The 21,807-nt window shown below is 39.1% G+C and overlaps 2 long non-coding RNA genes across 2 annotated transcripts; one reads left to right on the plus strand and one right to left on the minus strand.

The window, feature by feature from the left end:
• The first annotated feature begins 10,576 nt into the window (after positions 1–10,576).
• Positions 10,577–14,665, plus strand: LOC131402833 (uncharacterized). The gene is made up of 2 exons (XR_009219007.1): positions 10,577–10,648; positions 14,439–14,665. It is a non-coding gene; the product is annotated as an uncharacterized LOC131402833 (long non-coding RNA).
• Positions 14,666–16,502: 1,837 nt separating this feature from the next.
• On the minus strand, positions 16,503–21,271 carry LOC131402832 (uncharacterized). Its single transcript, XR_009219006.1, has 2 exons — positions 21,093–21,271; positions 16,503–16,729 (listed from the first exon to the last, which is right to left on the minus strand). It is a non-coding gene; the product is annotated as an uncharacterized LOC131402832 (long non-coding RNA).
• Between the last annotated feature and the right edge of the window lie 536 nt (positions 21,272–21,807).

The following is a 21,807-nucleotide window of genomic DNA, read 5'->3' on the forward strand; positions in this document are numbered from 1 at the left end:
TTAGAGGAGTTGTGGAGAAAGAGTTAACACACCTGGGATCCCGTAGGGTTCTGAGAAGCTGAGAAATAAAAGTATGTAAAGGGCTTGAGACATATTGGGACCTTAGTAAATAACCATTGTTATCAGTAATAATTCGTTTCCAATAGTGTAGATAAAGTTGGCTATTCTGTCTAAAAAACCTCATTCAAAACTGTCTTAGTTGACTGAGGATTAAATAATCAAAGCTGGCTTTGTTTTTAATATTCTTTCCTAGCCAGGTAGGGCTCAAGGGAAGCAAGCAAAGGAATTGAGTGACACTTAGGAGAGTCACAAACCCTGAACTCAGAGTAATGTTTGCTTTAGCCCCTGAAAATTCAGGAGCCTCTAGATCCAAATGCCAACACATTAAAGTTGTTGGTGAATCTTGGTTACGATTTTGATAGTTTTGGCTGTCTGCTCAAGCAAAGCATCCTTTGAAACCTAGGGTTTCTAAGCCGGTGGTTCTCAATGTGTGGCTGGTCAGCAGCATCACCTGGGAAACGGTCAGAGACGTAAATTCTCGTGTCCCCCCATCCTGCTGGATCACAAACTCTGGGATGGGCTCAGCACTCTGTGTTGTAGGGGACCTCCACACGGTTCTAATGCACACTGGAGTTCAGGAACCACTGTCTTAGGAGAAGCCAGTCCTAGGTACAACATAGGGTTAGCCAAGATTCCTCCCCCACGAGGGCTTCTCCTGAGGCCCCATGGCCAAAATAAGGATTCCCCATTATGGCCATAAGAAGAACTCCTATGGCTCAACTCCAGGCAGCCATCCTCAGGAATTTTTCCAATATGACCAGGAGCTCTGAAATTTGAATTCAAAAAAGAAAAACATATAAAAAATTGATTCAACATTCAAGAAATTTTCCTGCTTCAGATTGAGGGTGAAGTAACTGAAATAGAGAAATTTTTCCCAGAACACTGATCTTTCATTTCTTCATGGAAACTACTGAGATCTTTCAGTGAAACTAAACAATGACTAGGAAGGTTATGGTTAGTCTGATGTGTAAGAGGAGAAAGAAAACACAAAGATAAAGAAAACAAACAAACAAACAGGAGAGAGAGAGAGTAAGGAAGGGAGATAGAAACAGGGACCATCAGTCAGAGGTAGTGAGAGGAGGGGAAAGGAATAGAAGATGCAGAGGGAGAGAAGCAGGTGCCGCTCGGTAGGAAACATACCTGTGGACACTGTGCACGTGTGGCTTTCATAGAAAGGTGTAAGGTTTCTAAAAAGCAAAGAAAATAAAAACAAATCCAACCAATTTAGTAATTTGTCCTAAATTTAATTGATCAGGTCTGATCTCTCTGATGTCTTCCTTCTCCTTTATTTCATCCATGTCTCAAATTCTATGTCCTGCCCTTGTCTAAGTCTTCAGAAACATACCACAATTCAAACCTTCACAAGGTGAACTTTTTAAATCATTTCAGGGGCCGGCCTGGTGGCGCAAGCAGTTAAGTGCGCGCACTCCGCTGTGGCGGTCCGGGGTTCGCTGGTTCGGATCCCGGGCACGCACCAACGCACTGCTTGGTAAGCCATGCTGTGGCGGCGTCCCATATAAAGCGGAGGAAGATAGGCACCGATGTTAGCCCAGGGCCGTCTTCCTCAGCAAAAAAGGAGGAGGATTGGCGGATGTTAGCTCAGGGCTGATCTCCTCACAAAAAAAAAAAAATCATTTCAACTTCTTCCTTGCCCTTCTGCACAAAATAGATGCCCTACAGTGTTAGCTTGGTGCCTTTTCAAAAAAACTTTAAAACACTTTATTCTGGGCCGGCTCTGTGGCTTGGCGGTTAAGTGCGCGCGCTCTGATGCTGGCGGCCCAGGTTCGGATCCCGGGCGCGCCCCGAGGCACCACTTCTCCGTCCAACCCGAGGCCGAGTCCCACGTACAGCAACTAGAAGGATGTGAACCTATGACATTCAACTATCTACTGGGGCTTTGGGGGGAAAAATGAATAAATAAAATCTTTAAAACACTTTATTCTTAAAAGTACAGTTTTAGATTTACAGATAATTGAACAGATAGTACATAGAGCTCCATACATCCACTACACTGCCTCTCTCCTCTCTCCCAAGCCCCGTTTCCCCTATTATTAACACCTTGCATTAGTGTGATACGTTTGTTATAATGAATGAACAATATTGAAATGTTGTTATGAACTACAGTCTCTAGTTTAAGGGTCACACTTTGTGTTGTACAGTTCCATGGGTTTTGACACACATATAGTGACATGTAGCCACCATTATGCACAGAACAGTCTCACTACCCTAAAAATCCTCTGAGCATCAGATTAGCTCTTAGTGGCTTTTTAATATATTAACAATTGTCAGAATAACGTAAATTTTTATGATGAAAAATGTTCCACAAGTGCTAAGTTTTGTTAGTCTCACTATTATGATCACTATTAGAAATAATGAAAAAAATGAACCCCTATGTAAATAGAAAAATCGTAGAATTTTAAAGATAAAAAAGATCTGGAAGATTAGGAAATCCCACATTCTTCAAGACTCTGCCCTTCAGTCTCTCAGCTTTCTGTGTCATCTATCTGCCGACTCTGCTGAGGAGAAAGAAAGAAATCGATAAAGAAAAACAAAGCAAAGAACAAATTTGGGTTCTAAGTAGTCCTCTTGAACCAAATTTAATCACGCATGGATTCTTCTTTATTGCATATTTACATCAGGAACATAATTACTAGCTAGAGCCTAATTTGAGAATATTCATTACGAATGAAAGATGTCATATCTAAGAACAGAACGGAATTTACTGAGGTTTTACTCTTGGGACATTTGTAGGATTAAGTCAGGACATGCTGTGAGAGTGATAAATAAGTTCTATATATTTTTATTCTCCAAGACCATGGATTTCTGCCACACTTTATACCCATGTACTTTGCAACAATGAAAAACAATTAAACACTGACCTTGAATATTTTGCCCTCAGATTCAGTAGTCTTTAAAATATAAATTGAGCAATTTTAATCTAGATGAGTGAAAGACTATGGAGACTTCTAGAATGTCACGTTAGGTCCTTTGGAAGTGAAGAATTGACTTTATAAAGCATTTCTATGCCTTCTCATACCTTGACAATAGTGCTACTGTGACTCTCTTTTAAAGAGGATAATGGCAGGCTTTACTTTGATTTGCACCCTTTTGTTTTTAGTACATTTACTTAATATTTCTCAGTCTTTTGAAAAGTTTTATCATTAAGCTCAACCTTCATTTAAATCATCAGACCTATTTGATGAAGGCGACGTGAACATTTACTTGCAAACTCCTCAGAAAATTACTAATTTAACCTTCAGATGATCCATTGTAGAACTCAAACTGGATTTCCCAGGCCCCTCAAAATGGCTCATAACTATGTGTTTGTACATTTGTCTGGGAAGATATTATCTAAGGGTACTTGTTCTTCCCAAATGCTTTCTTTACCTCAAACAGTGATATTCCCAAAGTTTTAAGGAAAATGTGGCCAATTTGGTGAAAACCAAGTGACTTGTTTGTTTTAGCATGCCAATGAGATTAAGAAAATAAGTAATTTAATTATTGTTATTGATTATAAAAATCAGAAATTAAGCAAGCTTCTTTGTCCAAAGACATTTCTGCGAGTGAAATCGTCGGAAAAACTGACAGCTAGCTTCCCGTTTTAACCACTAAATCATAAGAAATGTAATACCATGGGCAAACACTTGAACGTTGTCACCTGCGCGAGTCCCCAACGGTATAACCCCATCAGGGCCACAAATCAGGGGAAGGAGCCGGCAGAATGGAGACAGCTGTGGCCTCAGCATCCTTCCTTCCTGGGTCAGAACACGGTCCCAGCTGCTGGCTGTCTAGTTTTCTGGGGAAGCAGAGAATTCTTCTGGGGACACGACACATCAGGTGTTAAGGATGTCATCGTTCTTTTTGAAACAAATGTTAGTTCATGTGATGCGCTTCTCAGGACAGGAGGAGCCGCCTCAAGGGAAGGCAGATCTTCTCCAGGAGCTGACGGTCATCCAGGGAGAGCAGAGTCAAGAGCTGCAGAGGGGCAGCCCGCTCCCGCTCTCCCTCTCAGGAACACCTCAGTCCCCAACCCCTCCCGCGCCCACCTCAGCGGTTCCCATTGTATCCTCGGAGACGCCCGAGCATGCGCAGGACGGGAGCTCAAAGCAGCAGAGGGGCCAGCGAGCTGGAGAGCCCCGGAGCGTGTGCACTGGAGGCGGGGTCCCTGGTGTGGACGTGGGTGCCTCGGAGGTTTGTGTGGGGGGATTGGCGATTTCTGGATCCTTCCTCCAGGATTTTCAGCACTGGGGAGCTCTCCTTTCTGTAGTGTGGAGGAGCGCTGGGCAGGAGCGGCGCCGAGGTAGGCAGTGGGCAGCGGGCTTGGCGTGGAGATCTCCGCTGCAGATGGCGGGAGCGCAGTGTCAGGGGCGGGGACCGGGGCTGTTGGTGGGCTGCTCCAGGCGGGGGAGCCCAACTTTGTCCCTTGGAGGAGCAGAGGAGTGCTGCCTGGCAGGCCGGTCCCTCTGTCTTGGCGGGGCCCCACCACAGCGGGGCCTCCTGCCCACCCAGCGGAGGTGCAGGGGGCGGCAGGGAGTCGCCTGCCCTCTGCACGAGCCCTTGAGTTCATGCCACCCAGGACTCCGTCTAGGCCAGGTCGGGATATCTCCCGGTGAACACGGCCCTTCATAAGATGACCTGTGGTCAGCGCTCCTCTGTCTGACTCTGTTCAGGCTATTGGGCTCCTCATTGCGTTCTTTAAACAAATAAATATTCCTACTTCCTTGGGACCACTTTTATAGAAAAGCCTAATCCCATTAATAGTTTCTGATAATTGACTGTATATTTGCAAGGCGAACTTTGAAGCCTGTGAATTATTGTAAACTGCATTTAATGAAAGGAGCTTTAAACAATCTTTGGTGCAAATTATATAGCTTCCTAATAATAACTCACATTCTGTTAACATAGACTGATGACTGATCAATTGATGATTGACATACTGTGTAGGGAATTTTGGTATCAGTGGAAAGATTTTTCTTGGCAGTTGGTGATAGAATTAAAATCGGATAAGGAGGAGGTTTTTAGAAGTAGTATGTAGTGTGTGTTTTGTCTCCATATTCATTTACAATTGTAAGAATTTAGATTTGGAAAGCTCATAGAACAGGAATTTTCAAATTTTGATTTGACTGATAGGGTGAAAAGTCAAAAGGCCAAAGACGGTAGGATTTCATTTATATGATATTCTAGAAAAGATAAACCATAGGGAAAGAAAACAGGTCGTTAATTGCCATTAGTTTTAATATTTAGTTAATCATTTAGTTTAATCATTAGTTTTAATATTTCTGATTAAAAAAATACATTTTAATGATAGCATCCTAATTATGCTTTTGGATGATAAAGAATTTAACAACCTATTAAATTCTGCAGTAGAAACAAAAGATATGTTGGTTATTAGTGTCTTTGAAGTGTAAGTATTGTTGGTAATGAATATAAATGAGCTTTTTCGGATTGTGAACTACTGATTTTTTTACTACATCCTGTTGGACGTGGCATATTATAAGCTTCAAAAGGCTGTTTAAATTATTGTAGCAGGCTGAAGCTATTAAATTGTAATGTAAGATCTTTATAGCTGAAACAAGCAAAAATACAAAAAGCCATTCATCATTTTATCTTTGTTAAAAAAATAAAGCAAATCTTACCATATACATGAATGACTTTTGGCTAGATAGACCTGAACTTGACAAGATGGACTCATTAGTGTCGGGGGAAGAGGGAGAATCTCCCTCGGCCCTTTTTTTTAAGGTTCTTATGGATGGGCAAATAATTAACAAGACAGGTTAGCAGGAGAAAATAATATCAAGTTTAATAACATGTATACATGGGAGAAAGCAGGGACACTGCGTTTTTTAACACAATAGCAGAAACTTTCGTCTTAAATACCATGTTCAGCCAATGACAAAGGAGGATGTTAGGGGTGGGGGGAGTAAGTTATAGGAGATCACCACTAAAGCACAGTAAACAAGAATAAGGTTATTATGTAGATTTAAGGCCTCACCTTCTACATTGATAAGCCTCTAGAAATGAGGCCATCCCCCCCTCTTTCTAAAACAAAGAGGTATATACCTTTATAAATGGAGATTTTCCTTATAAATGTAAATGATTGTCTGGCAACTCCTGGCAGGGCCATCTAGAGAATGTGGTCAGAGAGACAGAACTTCTGATAAGAGGGGCTTGTTGGTGCCTTTTTTATTGTAACCTCTATCTTACATTATCTTTACAGCCATCATGGTAGATCTGTTCCAGGAAGGAGCCACCATGTTAAATTCTTTAGGCAGTTAGTGAGGGAGGTCAAAAGTCCCTCAGAGAAAACAATCAAGGTAAAGAGATATATTTTAGGATGGCCAAATCTTGATCTCCCACAGTCCCGCCTTTGAAACTAAATGTTTCACAGTCTTTTTGAAACTTAAAGAAGTTTTATAGTCTAGAAGCTGAGTTGGTAGATTGTTTTATCTCACCGAACACATTTTTTAGTCTTGATAATAGATCAGTTTAATTAAGTTTATTTTAGAAGGTGGTGATGTAGGTGGGCTCTCAATTATGGAAGCCTATATTATGGAAGCAAGCAATCAAGTATTTAATAGAAGTATTTTTATGTAAACAAAAGAAAAACAAGGTTAATGGTTGGAGTAAATTGTAAACCAGTTTTTGAGGTCAGAGGACAGTCAAGTAAGATGATTTTTAGATGTCAGCGTCAAAGTATCTTTTGTAGTTTAAAATGTCTCTGATGGTGTCGTTAGGTCATTTCTTAAGTTTATATCAAGTTTATCAGCTTTAGTTTGTAAGGCTTTAGGAAAAAGGACAGGTTTAGTTTTTAGTGATTTTAAATGAAAATGATGGAAAAAATCAAAAACGTTAGTTTGGACATCTGTAACCAGATATTTTAGGAGACTAGAAGAAATCAGGATCTAGTCTAGTCAATAGATATAAAACAAAAACCTTAAAAGACAGTTAACAAAACTAGGATCTAATATGTGTAAATGTATATTGTGGGAGATCAAGATTTGGCCACTCTGAAATCTATCTCTTTACCTTGGTTGTTTTCTCTAGGGACATTTGACCTCCCCCACTAACTGCCTAAAAAATTTGACATGGTAGCTCCTTCCTGGAACAGATCTATCATGATGGCTGTAAAGATAATGTAGGCTGGAGGTTACAATAGGAAAGGCACCAACAAGCCCCTCTTATCAGAAGTTCTGTCTCTCTGGCCACATTCTCTAGATGGCCCTGCCAGGAGTTGCCAGACAATCATTTACATTTATAAGGGAAATCTCCATTTGTAAAGGTATCTCCCTCTCTATTTTGGGAAGAGGGGGAGATGGCCTCATTTCTAGAGGCTTATCAATGTGGAAGCTGAGGCCTTAAATCTGCATAATAACCTTACTCTTGTTTACTGTGCTTTAGTGGTAATCTCCTATAACTGACTCCCCCCACCCCCAACATCCTCCTTTGTCATTGGCTGAACGTGGTATTTAAGACGAGAATTTCTGCTATTGTGTTGAGAAACGCAGTGTCCCTGCTTTCTCCCATGTATACATGTTATTAAACTTGGTATTATTTTCTCCGGCTAACCTGTCTTGTTGATTATTTGGCCAGCCATAAGAACCTTAAGGAAAAGGGCAGAGGGAGATTCCCTCTCTTCCCCGACAGTTTTGGCGTAGTTGCCAGGAGCCACACTGGTTGGCAAGTTGCCTTCTCTGGCTGGAAGACCTGCCTTCTCCCTGGATTACTGCAGATGATGAGATACGGGAACGCCTGACGAAAGCCGGCAAAAGGTAAGACCTCTTAACACGTCAGCCTCCCAGAATCTCTATCTGCGGAAGTAAATGGTGAGAATTTTTTCTCTTTCTAAATTTAGGTTGGCAGGAGAAAATATTTGCGAAACTAGTTTCTTGTGCTTTGAGTTACTCTTGGTTTAAATTTGGTAGAGTACTCTTGGTTTTGATCTTGATCCCTTTTCCTCCCAGAGATAGTCTGTTTTTCTCTTTTGTCTGTGTATTTTGTCATAAGAAGGAAATACCATAGGGTAGGACGCAGGCATAGGCCCTATAAGCCTACTGTCCGGGCCGGCCCCACAGACTGGTGAGTTTGCGGGTCTCACCAGACTGGCGTCTATTTAGACAAACTTTGCTGTGGGTTAATATGCACATGAAGTGAAGGTCATGGCTAAGGGCATCTTGGAAGCCAAAAAGGCCACAAATTTGGTGGGCACGGGTCGAGAAGTTAAGAGCCAATAGGGCGCTCGCCACTTTCAGAAGACTCCCGTGACAGGATAAATTGGGTCACGGAACAGGGTAGATGACCCAGGTCCCCCACCAACTGCAAGAAAATGTCCATGCAACGACGAGGTACTCTGTAAAGCACACAGTCCCCAACCTCTCGGCACCTCCCCCGCTAGGTATTATTCTGGCTCCAAGAGACCTACGGCGTGGCTAAAGCCGTCATTGTGCACATAAGGAAAAAAAAAGGATGAGGTTTTTCCTTCTGTCTTGTTCTGTGTCCTGAGAAAACTTGGCTTTGTGACCAGTGAGACTATTCTCCTTGGTCTCCACCATACGGAAGGTGCATTTACCGGAGTGCACCTTGGTGGCCAGTCTAGTAGACTGGGGTTCCGAGCTGTTTTTGTCCGGCTGTGCCAAGCTCTCAGGGGAGTTTGTCATAAAGGGCCCAGTCCATAAGGGCTTTTGTCATCTTCACCTTTGTTGCTTGTTAGTGCTGGAAAAATCCCATTCCAGTATCGCCTGCCTGGTGTCACAGATTAGCGGGTCTGTGACTGGAGGCGTCCCACACTATTGTGGAGACCGGAGACACCGTTTTCACTACACCATCCTTACCGCCTGTGCAACGAAGGTCTTTACTTTCTCTGAGTGTCTTTGGGAGTGAATTCTGTGGATCATAGGGGCTACATCATCTGCGCCCTCACCACGGACGCCTCTTGCGTCCATGGTAAAGATTTATTCTAAGTGTGGAAAGTTACCTCCGGGTCTTTCCTTAAAAAGGCTTATTGGATCGAGTCACTATTGGAATAAATATACAAATGAAGATCCTACTCTTCAATGGCCAGACGACAGATCCTTTGAATTGGAAAAACTTCTAAATTGGGGGAAAAAATATGTTTTGAGAGCTCTCACATAATTATTTATTTGATACCTAAGAAAAGCCCAGAAAAAAGTAGGGAAAAATATGACTAGCCTTAAGACCTTGACTCAGGTTACAATTGAATTGAGAACATGTAAAAGTGTAAGTGTTGATAAGATTATAAAGGTTGGAATGTTTAAGCTAATTTTATATAAAGAGGTTTTAAAATTTCTGACTGAGAATTCTTCCCTTGTCCAAAATTAGAAGACCAAGACCTATTGATAAAAATCTTAATGATAACTATGTTTAGAGGTATAAGAGATGATGAAATTTACACGAAATTTTGTAGAAAAAAACTGATGTTATTTCTATTACATAACTGGTTAACAAAAATAGTAATTTAAACGATGGCTAATTTTATCTAATGTCTTATGTAGTCTTACAGGCAATCTAAATAATTATTGGGAATAAGTAACTAAATAGTTGTGAAAAAGATGAATGTTGGATGAACTTTAAACAATAATTATGTGTTATGGTGGTTACAGCTTCCAAACTGTTTTTGGTGACTTAAAACTTTAGAGTTTTGCTAAATTTTATGAAAAAAATTCACTGATCATCATCATTTCCAAATAAGATAAGATATTAGACATTGATTGCTAAACTTACGTTTGTCTACTTTTGGCTTTTCATCACAGGAAAACTAAAAGGTGTTTTGGGTCTATTGGTAATGTGGGAGATCAAAATTTGGCCACCCTGAAATATATCTCTTTACCTTGATTGTTTTCTCTGAAGGACATTTGACCTCCCCCACTAACTGCCTAAAGAATTTGACATGGTGGCTCCTTCCTGGAACAGATCTTCCATCTGATGGCTGTAATATAATGTAAAATAGATGTTACAATAGGAAAGGCACCAACAAGCCCATCTTATCGGGAGTCCTGTCTCTCTGGCCACATTTTTTGGATGGCCCTGCGAGGAGTTGCCAGACAATCATTTACATTTATAAGGGAAATCTCCATTTGTAAAGGTATCTCCCTCTCTGTCTTGGGAAGAGGGGGGATGACCTCATTTCTAGAAACTTATCAAATGTGGAAGGTGAGGACTTAAATCTGCATAATAACCTTACTCTTGTTTACAGTGCTTTAATGGTAATCTCCTGTAATTGACTCCCCCACCCCCAAAATCCTCCTTTGTCATTGGCTGAAAATGATATTTAAGACGAGAATTTCTGCTATTGTGTTGAGAAACGCAGTGTCCCTGCTTTCTCCCATGTATACATGTTATTAAACTTGGTATTATTTTCTCCTGCTTACCTGTCTTGTTGATTATTTGGCCAGCCAGAAGAACCTTAAGGGAAAGGGCAGAGGGAGATTCTCCCTCTCCCCCGACAGTTTTGGCGAGCCAGCCAGGAGAAGCACTGGCTGGTAAGTTGCCTTCTCTGGTTGGAAGACCTGCCTTCTCCCTGGACTACTGCAGATGATGAGATACGGGAACGCCTGACGAAAGCCGGCAAAAGGTAAGATTTCTTACCACGTCAGCCTCCCGGAATCTATCTGCGGAGCCCGGCGGAAGGAAATGGTGAGAATTTTTTTCTCTTTCTAAATTTAGATTGGCAGGAGAAAATATTTGGGAAACTAGTTTCTTGGGCTTTTAGTGACTCTTGGTTTAAATTTGGTAGAGTACTCTTGGTTTTGATCTTGATCCCTTTTCCTCCCAGAATAATCTCTGTCTTGTTCTGTGTCCTGAAAACTTGGCTTTGTGACCAGTGAGAATATTCTCCTTGGTCTCCACCATACGGAAGGTGCATTTACCGGGGTGCACCTTGGTGGCCAGTCGAGTAGACTGGGGTTCCGAACTGTCTCTTTGTCCGGCTGTGCCAAGTTCTCAGGGGAGTTTGTCATAAAGGGCCCAGTCCATAAGGGCTTTTGTCGTCTTAACCTTCGTTGCTTGTTAGTGCTGGAAAAATCCCATTCCAGTATCGCCCGCCCGGTGTCACAGATTAGCGGGTCTGTGACGGAGGCGTCCCACACTATTGTGGGAGACCGGAGACACCCTTTTATCCTTACCGCCTGTGCAACGAAGGTCTTTACTGTCTCTGAATATCTTTGGGAGTGAATTCTGTGGATCATGGGGGCTACATCATCTGCGCCCTCACCAGGGACGCCTCTTGCGTCCATGGAAGATTTAGTATTGGTTCGAGTCACTATTGGAATACAAATAAAGATCCTACTCGTCAATGGCCAGACGACGGATCCTTTGAATTGGAAAAACTTCTAAATTGGGGAAAAAAAAAAAATGTTTTGAGAGCTCTCACATAATTGCTTAATTGGTACCCAAGAATTAAGGCCAGAAAAAGGAAGGGAAAAAATTTGACTAGTCTTAAGACCTTGACTCAGGTTACAATTAAATTGAAAACATGTAAAAGTGTAAGTGTTGATAAGATTATAAAGGTTGGAATGTTTGAGCTAATTTTATACAAAGAGGTTACATCAACTTTGCCTGAGTATGTTTTAAAATGTCTGACTGGGAATGCTTCTCTTGTCCAAAGTTAGAAGACCAAGACCTATTGATAAAAATCTTAATGATAATTATGTTTAAAGGTATAAGAAGTGATAAAAATTGCATGAAATTTTGTAAGAAAAAAAAACCTGATGTTATTTCTATTACAGAACTGGTTAACAAAAATAGTAATTTAAATGATGGCTAATTTTATCTGAAGTCTTATGAAGTCTTGTAGGCAATCTAAATAATTATTGGAAACAAGTAAATAGTTGTGAAAAAGATAAATGTTAGATGAACTTTAAGCAATAATTATGTGTTATGTTGGTTACAGCTTCCAAACTCTTTGGTGACTTAAAACTTGAGAGTTTTGCTAAGTTTTATCATCATTTCCAAATAAGATAAGATATTAGACATTGATTGCTAAATGTACATTTGTCTACTTTTGGCTTTTCATTACAGGAAAACTAAAAGGTGTTTTGGGTCTATTGGTAAACATGTGTTTTATTAAAAGATTATACTATAAAGTAACATATTTCTAGAAGTTATGAAGTGTTTATAAATTTTCCAAGCCACAAGATACTAATGTAAAAGAAAGTTTACAATTGTTTACTTAGTTTTTACTTACAAATTAAGGTTTCTAAGGGGTAAAATTCCTAATTAGTATATGTGATTGAAGCTACTAAAAATTAAGAAAAATATGTCTGTGTACAAGGAAAGTAAGATGTATAAAGGTACAAAGAATGGAAATATTTTGTTTGGTTAAGAAAGATAAATTTGTCCTCAAGTACTAGGAGGGAAAAGAAAGACATGGGACAAATTCTGAATGTAAAAGGAAAGTTATAGAAGGTTTGTGGAAGAAGAATTCTGGAAAAGGAGTTTTATGCATGGTCAAGTTGGCTAAGATTGAAATGAATTTAATTAAGTAAATGAGTTTTAATAGCAGAAATAAGCTGGTGCAAAATTAAAATTTGGTCTTCTGTCTCTTAAAAGGATAATTTGCTTGAACTTGATAAAGAGGTTATAAAAGATTTTTCTTTACCTTTGAGTAAGTCTACCTAAAAGACAGAGAAAAAAAAAAAAAAACTGTTAAAATAATTTCCTACGTTCAAAAGACTGAGGTCTCTCTATTAAGGCTTTTTGGACTGTTAATGCTATGTTTGCTTTGACTGTTTATATTTTTGACAAGCTCCCCCAAAATTCATATCTTAAAGTCTTTTTTTAACTTTTATTTCTTTGAGAATTTTCAAAGGGCCCTGGAACTTCTCAAAGAAATTTGCTCTCTTCCTATAAGGGGAAAGATACTAGACTTATTAGGCTTATTCAATATGTTCAATTACATGGAAAGCATTGTCAGACAAGTGATGATAAGCCTGCTTAGGTGCTATTATGTGGGCAAATGTTATTGATATAGGTGTTTTAAAATTGTATAACATTACTGAAATTCTGATCTGTCCTGATTATCAGTCATAATTCTGGTTATTATTATTTTAAAGTGTTGTATGTCACAAAATTAACCAAATTTCCTTGTCAATTGCCATTTTGAGGTCTTGTTGTTTACAGACTTATTTCTTTGCTCTAATGCTTTTGCAAAATGTTTCGACTTCAGAAAAATTCATGGAAAGGACTCTGACATTTACACTGGAGTACAGGTTTCTGACAAACTTTCTGATCATAAAACTGAACTTGGTAAAATATTACAGAAATCCGATGGAGAAACTGATGACTTCATAAAGCCGCTAACAAAAAGAGTGGTATCAAGAATGGATTACACAGGACTGAATAAACTAATAAGGATGCTTATAATTTTTATGATTTTTCATTTGAAGTATTGCTGAATTTTTAATGTTTTGTTTTTTCAGATTTAAGGAAAACTTTCTCTTTTCTCCCGAGATAGCTATGACTTACAGCAATTTAGTAAATGATATTTTTTTTGTAAGTAAAATTGAAATATTTATCTTTTTCTCTCTATCTGATCCCTCCAGGATTTGGAAACTCTTAGTGAGTAAATATTGTTGTTTTTCATGGCAATATAGTTATTTGCATAAGTTCAATAAGAATCTGTTCTCCTTATAACAGGACACAATTGGAAACACTGGGTCTGTTACCAAGGTTGTGACTGGAACATCATATTTACAATATAACCATACAGCTTTTGAGGAATAAAGATTGGACTTTATGGAATAAAGCCACGTGGAAATATTGGCCTGGTACCTTTATGTTCCAAGCAGCACTTACCAGGATAAGTAAAGAATGTCACTTATCTGGCAGGTACAAGGAACCTCGAAATATTTTGGGGGAACCTCGGAAGAGAGGAATTCACCCAAATCTGTAGGTATTGCAGGCAACGTCTGATGATAAAATCCTTGGCTTGGCATTCCTGGCCTCGAGAGACCTTTAAAGTTCAATCTGAGATTCCTTATAAAAAGTTCCAGCAAAGCAGATTTAAAAGAGCCTATGTGATCAACTGCTATTCTTGCTGTACTTATGTAAATAATTGAGCCAACTCTATTGGAACTAGACTTATTTTGCAAACTAGTTTTAATTTTGCTATCTTAATAAAAATGAGGGTGATTTTAGAGAAAAATTATATTTCAGTAAAAACTATAGTATACATTTGTGGATATTAGATCCTAGTTTTGTTGTCTTTTGAGGTTTTTGTTTTATATCTGTTGACTGGACTGGATCCTGATTTCTTCTAGTCTCCTGAAATATCTGGCTACAGATGTCCAAACTAACGTTTTTGATTTTTTTCCATCATTTTCATTTGAAATCACTGAAAACTGAACCTGCCCTTTTTCCTAAAGCCTTACAAACTGAAGCTGATGGACTTGATATAAACTTGAGATGACCTGACGACACCATCTGAGACATTTTAAACTGCAAAAGATGCTTTGACGCTGACCTATAAAACCTTAACTGGCTGTCCTCTAACTCAGAAACTGCTTTACAACTTGCTCCAACCATTAACCTTGTTTTTCTTTTGTTTACATAGAAATGCTTCTATTAAATACTTGATTGCTTGCTTCCATAATATAGGCGTGACCTTGAGAGCCCACCTGCATCACCACCTACCTTCCAAAAGGAACTTAATTGAACTGATCTATTATCAGGACTAAGAAATGTGTTCAGTGAGATGAAACAATCTACCAACACAGCTTCTGGACTATGAAACTTCTTTAAGTTTCAAAAGGACTGTGAAACTTTTAGTTTCAAAGGCGGGACTGTGGGAGATCAAAATTTGGCCACCCTGAAATATATCTCTTTACCTTGATTGTTTTCTCTAAAAGACGTTTGACCTCCCCCACTAACTGCCTAAAGAATTTGACATGGTGGCTCCTTCCTGGAACAGATCTTCCATCTGATGGCTGTAATATAATGTAAAATAGATGTTACAATAGGAAAGGCACCAACAAGCCCATCTTATCGGGAGTCCTGTCTCTCTGGCCACATTTTTTGGATGGCCCTGCGAGGAGTTGCCAGACAATCATTTACATTTATAAGGGAAATCTCCATTTGTAAAGGTATCTCCCTCTCTGTCTTGGGAAGAGGGGGGATGACCTCATTTCTAGAAACTTATCAAATGTGGAAGGTGAGGACTTAAATCTGCATAATAACCTTACTCTTGTTTACAGTGCTTTAATGGTAATCTCCTGTAATTGACTCCCCCACCCCCAAAATCCTCCTTTGTCATTGGCTGAAAATGATATTTAAGACGAGAATTTCTGCTATTGTGTTGAGAAACGCAGTGTCCCTGCTTTCTCCCATGTATACATGTTATTAAACTTGGTATTATTTTCTCCTGCTTACCTGTCTTGTTGATTATTTGGCCAGCCAGAAGAACCTTAAGGGAAAGGGCAGAGGGAGATTCTCCCTCTCCCCCGACAGTAAACATGTGTTTTATTAAAAGATTGTACTATAAAGTAACATCTTTCCAGAAATGATGAAGTAAGTGTTCATAAATTTTCCAAGCCACAAGATACTAATGTAAAAGAAAGTTTATAATGGTTTACTTAGTTTTTACTGTCGGGGGAAGAGGGAGAATCTCCCTCTGCCCTTTCCCTTAAGGTTCTTCTGGCTGGCCAAATAATCAACAAGACAGGTTAGCAGGAGAAAATAATACCAAGTTTAATAACATGTATACATGGGAGAAAGCAGGGACACTGCGTTTCTCAACACAATAGCAGAAATTTTCGTCTTAAATACCATGTTTAGCTAATGACAGAGGATGTTGGGGGGGGAGTCAGTTACAGGAGATTACCACTAAAGCACAGTAAACAAGAGTAAGGTTATTATGCAGATTTAAGTCATCACCTTCCACATTGATAAGTCACTAGAAATGAGCTCATCCCCCCTCTTCCCAAGACAGAGAGGGAGATACCTTTACAAATGGAGATTTCCCTTATAAATGTAAATGTTTGTCTGGCAACTCCTCGCAGGGCCATCCAGAGAATGTGGCCAGAGAGACAGAATTTCTGATAAGATGGGCTTGTTGGTGCCTTTCCTATTGTAACATCTATTTTACATTATATTACAGCCATCAGATGGAAGATCTGTTCCAGGAAGGAGCCACCATGTCAAATTCTTTAGGCAGTTAGTGGGGGAGGTCAAACGTCTTTTAGAGAAAACAATCAAGGTAAAGAGATATATTTCAGGGTGGCCAAATTTTGATCTCCCACAGTCCCGCCTTTGAAACTAAAAGTTTCACAGTCCTTTTGAAACTTAAAGAAGTTTCATAGTCCAGAAGCTGTGTTGGTAGATTGTTTCATCTCACTGAACACATTTCTTAGTCCTGATAATAGATCAGTTCAATTAAGTTCCTTTTGGAAGGTAGGTGGTGATGCAGGTGGGCTCTCAAGGTCACGCCTATATTATGGAAGCAAGCAATCAAGTATTTAATAGAAGCATTTCTATGTAAACAAAAGAAAAACAAGGTTAATGGTTGGAGCAAGTTGTAAAGCAGTTTCTGAGTTAGAGGACAGCCAGTTAAGGTTTTATAGGTCAGCGTCAAAGCATCTTTTGCAGTTTAAAATGTCTCAGATGGTGTCGTCAGGTCATCTCAAGTTTATATCAAGTCCATCAGCTTCAGTTTGTAAGGCTTTAGGAAAAAGGGCAGGTTCAGTTTTCAGTGATTTCAAATGAAAATGATGGAAAAAAATCAAAAACGTTAGTTTGGACATCTGTAGCCAGATATTTCAGGAGACTAGAAGAAATCAGGATCCAGTCCAGTCAACAGATATAAAACAAAAACCTCAAAAGACAACAAAACTAGGATCTAATATCCACAAATGTATACTATAGTTTTTACTGAAATATAATTTTTCTCTCTAAAATCACCCTCATTTTTATTAAGATAGCCAAATTAAAACTAACTAGTTTGCAAAATAAGTCTAGATCCAATAGAGTTGGCCCAATTATTTACATAAGTACAGCAAGAATAGCAATTGATCACATAGGCTCTTTTAAATCTGCTTTGCTGGAACTTTTTATAAGGAATCTCAGATTGAACTTGAAAGGTCTCTCGAGGCCAGGAAAGCCAAGCCAAGGATTTTATCATCAGACGTTGCCTGCAATACCTACAGATTTGGGTGAATTCCTCTCTTCCGAGGTTCCCCCAAAATATTTCGAGGTTCCTTGTACCTGCCAGATAAGTGACATTCTTTACTTATCCTGGTAAGTGCTGCTTGGAACATAAAGGTACCAGGCCAATATTTCCACGTGGCTTTATTCCATAAAGTCCAATCTTCATTCCTCAAAAGCTGTATGGTTATATTGCAAATATGATGTTCCAGTCACAACCTTGGTAATAGACCCAGTGTTTCCAATTGTGTCCTGTTATAAGGAGAACAGATTCTTATTGAACTTATGCAAATAACTATATTGCCATGAAAAACAACAATATTTACTCACTAAGAGTTTCCAAATCCTGGAGGGATCAGGTAGAGAGAAAAAGATAAATATTTTAATTTTACTTACAAAAGTATCATTTACCAAATTGCTATATATCATAGCTAGCTCAGGAGAAAAGAGAAAAAGTTTTCCTTAAATCTGAAAAAACAAAACATTAAAAATTCAGCAATACTTCAAATGAAAAATCATAAAAATTATAATCATCCTTATCAGTTGGTTCAGTCCTGTGTAATCCATTCTTGATCCCAATCTTTTTGTTAGCAGCTTCATGAAGTTATCAGTCTCTCCATCAGATTTCTATAATTTTTTACCCAGTTCAGTTTTATGATCAGAAAGTTTGTCAGAAACCTGTACTCCAGTGTAAATGTCAGAGTCCTTTCCATGAATTTTTCTGACGTCGAAACAATTTGCAAAAGCATTAGAGCAAAGAAATAAGTCTGTAAACAACAAGACCTCAAAATGGCAATTGACAAGGAAATTTGGTTAATTTTGTGACATACAACACTTTAAAATGATAATAACCAGAATTATGACTGATAACCAGGACAGATCATAATTTCAGTAATGTTATACAATTTTAAAACACCTATGTCAATAACATTTGCCCACATAATAGCACCTAAGCAGGCTTATCATCACTGGTCTGACAATGCTTTCCATGTAATTGAACATATTGAATAAGCCTAATAAGTTTAGTATCTTTCCCCTTATAGGAAGAGAGCAAATTTCTTTGAGAAGTTCCAGGGCCCTTTGAAAATTCTCAAAGAAATAAAAGTTAAAAAAAAGACTTTAAGATATGAATTTTGGGGGAGCTTGTCAAAAATATAAACAGTCAAAGCAAACATAGCATTAACAGTCCAAAAAGCCTTAATAGAGAGACTTCAGTCTTTTGAACATAGGAAATTATTTTAACGGTTTTTTTTTTTTTTAGGTAGACTTACTCAAAGGTAAAGAAAAATCTTTTGTAACCTCTTTATCAAGTTTAAGCAAATTATCCTTTTACGAGAAATTTCAATTTTGCACCAGCTTACTTCTGCTATTAAAACTCATTTACTTAATTAAATTCATTTCAATCTTAGCCAACTTGACCATGCAAAAACTCCTTTTCCAGAATTCCTCTTCCACAAACCTTCTATAACTTTCTTTTTACATGCAGAATTTGTCCCATGTCTTTCTTTTCCCTCCTAGTACTTGAGGACAACTTTATCTTTCTTAATCGACCAAACAAAACATTTCCATTCTTTGTACCTTTATACATCTTACTTTCCTTGCACACAGACATATTTCTGTTAATCTTTTAAGAAAAATTCTTAATTCAATCACATATATTAATTAGAAATTTTAACCTCTAGAAACCTTAATTTCTAAGTAAAAACTAAGTAAACAATTATAAACATCTTTTACATTAGTATCTTGTGGCTTGGAAAATTTATAAACACTTCATAACTTCTAGAAACATGTTACTTTATAGTATAATCTTTTAATAAAACACATGTTTACCAATAGAGCCAAAACATCTTTTAGTTTTCCTGTAATGAAAAGCCAAAAGTAGACAAACGTACATTTAGCAATCAATGTCTAATATCTTATGTTATTTGGAAATGATGATACTCAGTGAATTTTTATCATAAATTTTAGCAAAACTCTAAAGTTTTAAGTCACCAAAAAGAGTTTGGAAGCTGTAACCAACATAACACATAATTATTGCTTAAAGTTCATCTAACATTTATCTTTTTCACAACTATTTACTTGTTTCCAATAATTATTTAGATTGCCTACAAGACTTCATAAGACTTCAGATAAAATTAGCCATCATTTAAATTACTATTTTTGTTAACCAGTTCTGTAATAGAAATAACATCAGGTTTTTTTTTCTTACAAAATTTCATGCAATTTTTATCACTTCTTATACCTTTAAACATAATTATCATTAAGATTTTTATCAATAGGTCTTGGTCTTCTAACTTTGGACAAGAGAAGCATTCCCAGTCAGACATTTTAAAACATACTCAGGCAAAGTTGATGTAACCTCTTTGTATAAAATTAGCTCAAACATTCCAACCTTTATAATCTTATCAACACTTACACTTTTACATGTTTTCAATTTAATTGTAACCTGAGTCAAGGTCTTAAGACTAGTCAAATTTTTTCCCTTCCTTTTTCTGGCCTTAATTCTTAGGTACCAATTAAGCAATTATGTGAGAGCTCTCAAAACATTTTTTTTCCCCAATTTAGAAGTTTTTCCAATTCAAAGGATCCGTCGTCTGGCCATTGACGAGTAGGATCTTCATTTGTATATTTATTCCAATAGTGACTCGAACCAATAAGCCTTTTTAAGGAAAGACCCGGAGGTAACTTTCCACGCTTAGAATAAATCTACCATGGATGCAAGAGGCATCCCTGGTGAGGGCGCAGATGATGTAGCCCCCGTGATCCACAAAATTCACTCCCAAAGATATTCAGAGACAGTAAAGACCTTCATTGCACAGGCGGTAAGGATGTCTCCGGTCTCCCACAATAGTGTGGGACGCCTCCAGTCACAGACCCGCTAATCTGTGACACCGGGCGGGCGATACTGGAATGGGATTTTTCCAGCACTAACAAGCAACGAAGGTTAAGACGACAAAAGCCCTTATGGACTGGGCCCTTTTATGACAAACTCCCCTGAGAACTTGGCACAGCCGGACAAAGAGACAGTTCGGAACCCCAGTCTACTCGACTGGCCACCAAGGTGCACCCCGGTAAATGCACCTTCCGTATGGTGGAGACCAAGGAGAATATTCTCACTGGTCACAAAGCCAAGTTTTCTCAGGACACAGAACAAGACAGAAGGAAAAACCTCATCCGGTTTTTTTTTTTTTTTCTGTGCACAATGACAGCTTTAGTCACGCCTTAGGTCTCTTGGAGCCAGAATAATACCTGGGGGGGAGGTGCCGCGGGGTTGGGGACTGTGTGCTTTTACAGAGTACCTCGTCGTTGCACGGACATTTTCTTGCAGTTGGCGGGGGACCTGTGTCATCTACCCCGTTCCGTGACCCAACTTATCCTGACACGGGAGTCTTCTGAAAGTGGCGAGCGCCCTAATGGCTCTTAACTGCTCGACCCGCGCCCACTTAAATTTGCGGCCTTTTTGGCTTCCAAGATGCCCTTGGCAATGACATTCACTTCGTGTGCATAATAACCCACAGCAAAGTTTGTAGACGCCGGTCTGGTGAGACCCGCAAACTCACCAGTCTGTGGGGCCGGCCCGGACAGCAGGCTTGTAGGGCCTATGCCTGCGTCCTACCCTATGGTATTTCCTTCTTATGACAAAAGACACAGACAAAAGAGAAAAACAGAGACTATCTCTGGGAGGAAAAGGGATCAAGATCAAAAACCAAGAGTACTCTACCAAATTTAAACCAAGAGTCACTAAAAGCCCAAGAAACTAGTTTCCCAAATATTTTCTCCTGCCAATCTAAATTTAGAAAGAGAAAAAAATTCTCACCATTTCCTTCCGCCGGGCTCCGCAGATAGAGATTCCAGGAGGCTGACGTGGTAAGAAGTCTTACCTTTTGCCGGCTTTCGTCAGGCGTTCCCGTATCTCATCATCTGCAGTAGTCCAGGGAGAAGGCAGGTCTTCCAACCAGAGAAGGCAACTTACCAGCCAGTGCTTCTCCTGCCTGGCTCGCCAAAACTGTCGGGGGAAGAGGGAGAATCTCCCTCTGCCCTTTCCCTTAAGGTTCTTCTGGCTGGCCAAATAATCAACAAGACAGGTTAGCAGGAGAAAATAATACCAAGTTTAATAACATGTATACATGGGAGAAAGCAGGGACACTGCGTTTCTCAACACAATAGCAGAAATTTTCGTCTTAAATACCATGTTTAGCTAATGACAGAGGATGTTGGGGGGGGAGTCAGTTACAGGAGATTACCACTAAAGCACAGTAAACAAGAGTAAGGTTATTATGCAGATTTAAGTCATCACCTTCCACATTGATAAGTCACTAGAAATGAGCTCATCCCCCCTCTTCCCAAGACAGAGAGGGAGATACCTTTACAAATGGAGATTTCCCTTATAAATGTAAATGTTTGTCTGGCAACTCCTCGCAGGGCCATCCAGAGAATGTGGCCAGAGAGACAGAATTTCTGATAAGATGGGCTTGTTGGTGCCTTTCCTATTGTAACATCTATTTTACATTATATTACAGCCATCAGATGGAAGATCTGTTCCAGGAAGGAGCCACCATGTCAAATTCTTTAGGCAGTTAGTGGGGGAGGTCAAAC

The sequence above is a fragment of the Diceros bicornis genome, unplaced genomic scaffold, assembly GCF_020826845.1.
Source record: "Diceros bicornis minor isolate mBicDic1 unplaced genomic scaffold, mDicBic1.mat.cur scaffold_298_ctg1, whole genome shotgun sequence".
In the NCBI taxonomy this organism is placed as follows: domain Eukaryota; kingdom Metazoa; phylum Chordata; class Mammalia; order Perissodactyla; family Rhinocerotidae; genus Diceros; species Diceros bicornis.